Source organism: Tenrec ecaudatus, chromosome 12, assembly GCF_050624435.1.
Source record: "Tenrec ecaudatus isolate mTenEca1 chromosome 12, mTenEca1.hap1, whole genome shotgun sequence".
NCBI lineage: Eukaryota > Metazoa > Chordata > Mammalia > Afrosoricida > Tenrecidae > Tenrec > Tenrec ecaudatus.
In genome coordinates, this window is record NC_134541.1 from 110,211,771 (window position 1) to 110,220,531 (window position 8,761).

Genomic DNA, 8,761 nt, shown 5'->3' on the forward strand with positions numbered 1-8,761 from the left:
CACACACACACCCCAAGAAAGTAATCACCCTGCCATCAAATGGGTTCCCATTTGAGGCAGAGTAGAACTGCTCGCAGGGTTTCCCCAGGCTGTAACTGTCCACAGAAGCAGACGGCCACATCTTTCTCCTGTGGGACTTGTGGGTTTCAATCTCTTGTTCATCAGCCCTGGGCCATCAGGATCCTCTTCCTTCCAGACCCACAACATCAAGTCGATGCCAGCTCAGCTCACAGGGACCCTGTAGAACAGTGTGGTAAACCGAGAGGCTGGAGAATGAGATGCAGCTGAATCCTCCGTGCTCAGGATGACGGGTGGGGGAGGACCCTCATTATGAGATACAAGTAAGTCAATACACATGCTCATGGCTGAGCACAGCCCCTCCAATAGCCCCCCTAAAGGAACTATCATAAAGGAGCTACCATATAAGATGAATCACTGGTGCATCTGGCTAGTCCCTGTACCTGGAGGTTATCTATAGATAAGGGCAATCAGGCTCTATAGCCAACACACCATACATGTAGCAACCCCTGGGGAGGACTCCAGGTGTGTGTGGGGGTGGGGAGTTGAGATCAACTAGAACTAGGTCAAGATGATGACTTACCTCATCGTTGGTTTATGATGTTACCTGATTATGATATTACCCATTATAGCTATGTCATATGTTAGCTGTGTGGTGTGCATGCCTTCTGAAAGATCTTTAAGACCCATGATGTGTAGACCATCAGTTCTCAACCTGGGGGTCGCAACCCCTTTGGGGGTTGAATGACCCTTTCATAGGGGTCGCCCAATTCATCACAGTAGCAAAATGACAGTGATGAAGTAGCAACGAAAATAATGGTATGGTTGCGGGGGGGGGGGGGGGGGGTCACCACCACATGAGGAACTGTCTGAAAGCGTCGAGGCATGCGGAAGGTTGAGAACCACTGCTCTAGACCCACTGGAAAATACATTCACTCCCCCAGTCCTGACACCGTGCCCCGCTGTCTGTCTGTCTCTAATATTTTCCACAATCACAAAAGTCGCTCCTGAGGACAGGTTCAAGTGTTGGGGACCCCCTCACCCCAACAACGGAGTAGAGCTTGTTAGGCTTTCCAGGACTTTCCAGGGACAGACCGCCTCTCGTTCTCCCATGGTCATCAGTTTAAAAGGTAACGTGCCATCACTCCGTGTCCACTCAAGCGTCCTGTCATGCAGACAATGCCCACTCGTAGCAGCCCTGCAGGACAGAGTAGAACTGCTCCTGTGGGTGGGTTTCCAAGACTGTAACTTTTCACGGGAGTAGAAAGTCCGTCTTTTTCCCACGGAGTGGCTGGTGGTTTCAACTGCAGATCTTGCAGCTCCAAGGCCAGCGCATCACCACTCAGCCACCAGGATGATTTTTACAATAGTCATGCCCACTAGGATGACTATTGTAAAAATAAAAAGATTGAAAACAATGAACGTGAGAGAGAATGTAGATAAATGGGAACACGACAAAAAAATGCGCGGAACCGCCCAGTGGTCAGAGCGTCGGTGTTGGCAGGTGGTTGTCTAGATTCCAGCATCAATACCAGGTGGACTCCAAGTGGTGGGCACTTAAGTGGTGCAGTGCGGTAAGCTCCCCCAAAATGTTCAATAGAGAATTCACCTGGGGTGTAGCAGGTGATACTTGGCTGTACCCTCAAATACCTGAAAGCAGGGCTCCAGGGGAGATTTCTACCCTGTTGTTCATTGCAGAGTTATTCAAAATAGTTATATGGTAGAAACAACCCAGTGTCCATCAAAAGATGAATGGATAGATGGCAGATACTGTAACTGTCAACACACAATGGAATACTACTAGACTCTGTGGAAAAAAGGACCGTGCTATGACCTGAGTATGATCCATCTCACACACACGCATGCACTCGCACACACACATACAAGGGGGTACCAGCCCCACCAACAAAAGCAGAAAAAAGCTCTCTCTGATCACAGTGAATTTTTTCATAAAAGCAATTTCGCTCTCACCTCGTTTTTTTGTGATGGCCCATTTAAGAGAACAACATGTGGCTGTAAAATTTTGTTTCCTGCTCAGGAAAAATGCTGCAGAAACCGTTGTCATGTCCAACACGGCGTAAGGGCGGCACTATGGGGAAAACTCAAATGTACGCCTGGTTTTCTCATTTCAAAACAGGTGACATGTCAATTGGTGACAAACCTCATTCTGGACATCTGTGAACTTCCCAAATGGATGAAAATGTCATCTTGTAGTGCACTTGGCCTTCATTCCATCAGGTCAGATTGTTAATCAAGTTTTCTATTTTGAGGTTCTGAAGAGATTGCATAACCGTGTGTGACAAAAAAGGCCTGGTTCTTGACAGACGGAGGACTGACTCTGCCACCACGACAATGCATGCAGCCATCTCAATGTGCCAGTTAGGAGCAAAAGAAAACCAAGCCCTGCACGCCTATCTTGTCCCACGCACCTTACTCACCTGGCCTTGCTACCTGCGACTTCTTTTGTGCCCTGATGGCACCATGGGCTGTGTGGGGCCATTAACAAAAGGTTGATGTTTCAAACCCATCAGCTACTCTGAGGGAGGAAGATGAGGCGGTCAGATTCTATAAAGATTTACAACCTGGAACTTCTATGGGGCAGCCTACTCGGCCCTATTCAACAACCACAACCAAAGGAAAGGCAGTGTTATCAAGTCCACTGAAGGCTTCTAGTGGCATTGGGGACGACACATTGAGCAGCTAGCCACAGCGACGGCAGTTCTAACCCATCAGCTGCTCCGAGGGAGCAAGAGGAGGCTGCCAATTCCTGTAAAGATTTCATCTCGGAAACCCAAAGGGGCGGTTCTACTCCATCCTATGGAGTTCCCTCGAGTCAGAATTGACTTGATGGCAGTGGATTTTGGATCAAGTCGATTCTAACTATGGGATGTTGTTAGGTGCCGTCGAAATGCAGAGCTGCCCTGAGTACAACAGAATGAGACACTGCTCAGCTTGCACTGGCCTCAAGATCATTCGTGTGCTTGAGCTCATTGTTGCACCCACGGTGTCTATCCACCTCCGTAAGAGGTGGCCCTCTACTTCACCAAACATGCCCTTCTCCAGGACACGATAGCATGCCTAAAGAACATAAGATGGAGCTTACCCATCCTCGCCTCTAAGGAGCATCCTGGCTGTACTCTTTCCAAGACAGCCTTGCTTGTTCCTTACTTTCAATCTCCCAACTATAACAAGCCTATACAGGGGTTCTGAAACGGCATTATAGATGAGCGGGGACTGATATTGTTGGAGGAAAGTTACCTTTAAAAAACCACACGCTAGGATCTCCTCCTCCCCCAGGAGCCTAGTGGGTTAGACATCCAACAGCAGCAGTTTGCAGCCACCAGCTGCTCCCTGGGAGAAAGATGAGGCTTTCTGTTCCCATCGATATTTACAGTCTCAGGAACCCACAGGGGCAGTTCTACTATCTCCGATAGGATCACTCTGAGTCAGAACTGACTCAGTGGCCTTAAGTTTGAGTTGACTCCCTACCCCAGAAAACCACTCCACAAAAGGAGAGAGCAACCAAAGAGGCATGACTGAATGAGCCGTGAGCTAGCCTGCATCACAGCAAGCCGGTAGAGGTACGAAAGCATGGCTCTGCGCTCCCGGGAGTGGAGAGAGAGGTAGGGAGGAGGAGAAGCAGCACAAGGTACAAGAGCCCACAGGTAACAGGTGGGAGAGGAGTCCTTGGAGCCTCAAGAGGAGTGAGCCTGAGGAAGGTAAGCAGGGGAGCGGGTGGCATGGGCTGGGCAAGGATGGCCAGAGAGCCAAAGGCCAGGCCTCAGCTCACACGGGGCATGAGCTGGGTGGGGAAGGCCAGGAAGTGAAAGACCAAGGCCCTCAGTAGCAGCCAATGAGCAGAGCCCAAGCCAGATTCAGAACCCCACCTCTCCCTCAAAGGGTACTCTCCCATGGGTCCTCAGAACCACAGGTCAAGCCTGCCGGCCCAGCCAGACAACGGACACGGAAGCAGAGATGGTCAAAGGAAGATGTGAGAGCCTGTTGTCTTGGCCTGGGATTGTGAGGGCTGGGAGGGGACTATGGTAACCTTTCAGGTCCGGAGCAAGGGGAGGGGCTGCAGTGAGTGAGCTTATGGCCAACCGGTTTCTGGGTGGTGCAGGCAATTTGCAGTCAACCGTTCACGTAAACGCGGGTGGTGGGAAAGCACCCAGTGGAACCGCTGGGGCAAGGCTTGGTGATAACGCGCCCATCAAGACTGTTGCTGCCTTCTTGACGGAGACCAGAACTAGATGGTGCTCTGTGCTCCCACCACTGCCCACTGCTCTGCATGGGGCTCATACTAGGTGGTCCTGGATTGGGGGATAGCACGTAAGGAAAGTTTGCTGCAAAACAAAACAGGTCTGATAAAGACTGGTGGAAGCCCTGGAACGATTCTCAGACACCCTTTTTTTTTTTTAACAATTTATTAGGGGCTCATACAACTCTTATCACAGTTCATACATATACATACATCAATTGTATAAAGCACATCTGTACATTCTTTGCCCTAATCATTTTTTTCTCTTTTCTTTTTTTACATTTTATTAGGGACTCATACAACTCTTATCACCATCCATACATATACATACATCAATTGTATAAAGCACATCCATACATTCTCTGCCCCAATCATTCTCAAAGCATTTGCTCTCCACTTTGCATCAGCCCTTTGCATCAGGTCCTTTTTTTTCCCCTCCCTCCCCTCTCCCCCCTCCCTCATGTGCCCTTGGTAATTTATACATCGTTATTTTGTCATATCTTGCCCTATCCGGAGTCTCCCTTCCCCCCCTTCCCTGCCGTCCCTCTCCCAGGGAAGAGGTCACATGTGGATCCTTGTAATCAGTTCCCCCTTTCCAACCCACTCACCCTCCACTCCCCCAGCATCGCCCCTCACACCCTTGGTCCTGAAGGTATCATCCACCCTGGATTCCCTGTGCCTCCAGCTCTCATATGTACCAGTGTACAACCTCTGCCCTATCTAGCCCTGCAAGGTAGACTTCGGATCATGGTAGTTGGGGGGAGGAAGCATCCAGGATCTGGGGAAAAGCTGTGTTCTTCATCGGTACTACCTCGCACCCTAATTAACCCATCTCCTCTCCTAAACCCCTCTATGAGGGGATCTCCATTGGCCGACACTTGGGCCTTGGGTCTCCACTCTGCACTTCCCCCTTCATTTAATATACATACATACACACACATATATCTTTTTTTTTTTGCATGATGCCTTATACCTGGTCCCTTGGCACCTCGTGATCGCACTCTCAGACACCCTTTAAGGCAGAAACTAAAGGGCCCCAGTGGCTTACCATACACACTATAAGCCAAGGTTGGTTTTTTTGGCCAAGTTTTTTTTCACATTTTTTTATGCAGCTTTTGTGGTAAAATTAGGTGCCTCCGCTGATATTTGGGTCAGCTTATACTCGACTATATGTGGTAATTTTCAAAGGATTCCAAAACAAACTCAGTGTCATCGAGGCGATGCCGACTCAATGACCCTAGAGGGTAGGGTACAACTGCCCTTGTGAAATTCCAAGATTAACTTTTTTTCAAATCATTTCATTGGAGGCTCTTACGGCTCTTATCATCCATCCACTGTGTCAAGCACATTTGTTATATGTTGACATCATTTTCTTTTTTTAATCATTTTACTGGGGGCTCGTACAATGCTTATCACAATCCACATACATCCATGTGTCAAGCACATTTGTACATTTGTTGCCATCATCATTCTCAAAACGTTTGCTTTCTACTTGAACCCTTGGTATTAACTCACTTTCCCCCTCTCCCTCCTTGATATGTTCGTGTCTTACACTGTCCCATGTCTCCCTTCACCCACTTTCTTCTTGATACACTTTTTCAATTTTGTTTTGTCACTGCCCAACCAATAGCGATTCTTTAGACTACTGAAAGTGAGTCCTTTTTCTTACAAGCTACACATACCTTTTCTACCTTTCCCTTTCGACTTTATTCCAAACGACTTTGGCATTGATGACATCCAGCAAAATCATTTTTACCTTTTTGTCTTTTTACTGATTAACTTTTTATGAGAGTAGAAAACCCTGTCTTTCTCCTGTAGAGAGGATGGTGGTTTGGAACTGCTGACGCTGAAGTGAGAAGCCCAACGCATAACCACTACGCCACTAGGACTCCTCAGGCAGCCTCTGAAATGAGCAGTCACAGCAGGGCAGCACTGGCAGAGGGATGAAGCTCAGAGGCAGGAAGGAAAAGGAAAGAGGATCCAATGGAAACAGGGACCCCCTGGAGCAGCGGTTCACCACCGTCCTCATGCCGTGACCCTTTCATACAGTTCCTCATGTGGTGGTGACCCCCAACCATAAGATTATTGTTGCTACTTCATCACTGTAATTGTGCTGTTATGAATTGTCATGTACATATCTGAGACAGGATCTATTTTCATTGTTACAAATTGAACATAAAGCATAGTGATACATTACAAAACAATGTCATATCTTGTGAAATATTTATTTCTAATGACAAACAAATGAAATTTTGTCTTGAAGCATGATGTAGCATGGTTAACAGTCTTTGTGCCAGGTACTTGTAGGTGGGCGTATCTGCATGTGGCTGGACCCGCCTGGAGATGATAGAGGAGCAGTGTCTTGGTTCCTAAGACTATCAGAAAGATGTGTTTTCCAGGGGAGGGGAGGGAAAAATGAGGAGCCGAGACCAAGGGCTCAAGTAGAATGATGAGGGCAACAAATGTACAAATGTGCTTGACACAATGGATGGAAGTAGGGATTGTGATGAGTTGTACAAGCCCTCAATAAAATGATTTAATATATATAAATGTGTGTGCGCGTGTTTTACAATGATCTCAAGTGACCCCTGTGAAAGGGTCATTTGACCCCCAAAGGGGTTTCAACGAACAGGTTGAGAAGTGGTGTCCTGGAGGAAGCAGGAAAGAGCGCTGCTCCCTGGTGGGAATTGTAATCCATGTCACCAAACACAATGAGTCGTTGAGTGGAAAACCAAACCAAAACAAAAAGTTTTAAAAACACAAAATGATTGTGTTACTCCTGAATTAGGGAGACTCATATATAAAGCAAAGAGCTTTACAGCGAAGAGTAATTACATATTACTGACATCCAGCCAGTCCAACTTAAGTCCGTAAGTCCGATACCAGTCTATGCACTCCTCTCCAAACTCGCACAGCACATGCAAGGATGTCAAATGCGAGAAGGCCACAGGCCAGTGGGTGGAAATCCCTGTGGGCCCAGTGGCGCTAGAAACACGTCCAGGGCTCTGGATGCCATTAGTGTGGCTCCATGTGGCTTGCCAACAGGAAGGTGAAGCAGACAGTGTGGTCCTCCTCCCAGGAAAAAAAGAGGAAGTTCCCAGAACCCCCCTGGTGGGTGTCAGCTTGTGACCTGATTGACAGGCTGAACTCCACCCCTACATTCTATTTATCAAGCGGAAATTATGTAACTACCACAAAGATCGGTGCTGTTTATCCTGGAGTTGATTCCAACTAAGAGACCCTACAGGACAGAGTAAAGCCCTGTGGGTAGGGGCTCTGTAGGTTGCAATCTTCCCAGGATCCCAGGAGCAGGTCCCAGGCCTATCTCCCATGGAGCTCCCTAGGGGAAGGGGGGGGTGTCCAAAAACCCATCTTCTGATTAGCAGCCGAGTGTGAGATCCCTGGACACAGCAGCGCCGGTGACCGCAGTCCAGCCAACCATTCGGGATGGTTCTACTCTCCAATGTGTCTTCAGCACGCAGGACAGACTGGACAGCTAAGTGTGGGCACCTGGGCTGTCCAAGTGCATGTTAATCCCTCGCCTGGTCTTTTTGCTCCACTTTGGATTTTTTTGTGAATTAGGTGGGGGAATGGCTCACATTTCAGACCATCATTTTCATATTCAACAATCTTAAAACTTAACTCAATAGCCTGCTCTTCCCCCCCCCCCCACCCTTTCTCCCTCTTGTACGACTATCCACCCGTTAACCCTTCTCTGGGTTGTTAGCTGCTGCAGGGTCAGCAGTTTGAAACCACTAGCGATTCTGAGGGTGGAAAGTGAGGCTTTCTGTCCCCTGTAGAGATCTAGTCTCCAGAACGCACAGGCAGTTACACTCTGTCCTACAGAATGGTTGGCAGTTCAAATGTGCTAGTCCCTTAACAGTGCGGCCATTTTCTTGTGTAAAAATGGCGTGGTCTCCTGTGTGGCTGGGAGTACACATGACTGAAGACTACGGAGGCAAGAGGGACAGAGTGTGCTCTAGCAGGAAGAGGGGCCCAAGCAGACCAGAGAGGATGTCTGCAGCTTACCTGACCACTTCCCTTCAACTCCAGCACTGGCCTTGTAAATAAAGTGTTGTCTTTTAAAAAAACATTTGTTGTGAGGTGCCATCTATAAGGTCTGAGCCCCAGTAATCCCCAGAAGGAAGCCGTGCCCAGTCCAGGCCATCCTCACAGTGGTGAAATCTGCAGTGTCTGAGCCCATGTTGGGCTCCTCCGTGAAAGGAAAGAGCTGATGGCTCTGCACACACTCCGGTGGACTTGGACAACTCAAAACCACCAAACTCCCTGCCATCAGTCACTGCAACTCAGTGGCCTTGCAGGACAGCGCTGAGCTGCCCTGGCGGTTTTCTGAGACTTTTGTTATTAAATACTTTTACTGCGGGCTCTTCCATCTTACCACAGTGCATACTTTCATCCAGTGTGGCAAGCACATATGCCACCATCGTTTTCAAAGCATTCTCTTTCCACTTGAGCCCCTGACGA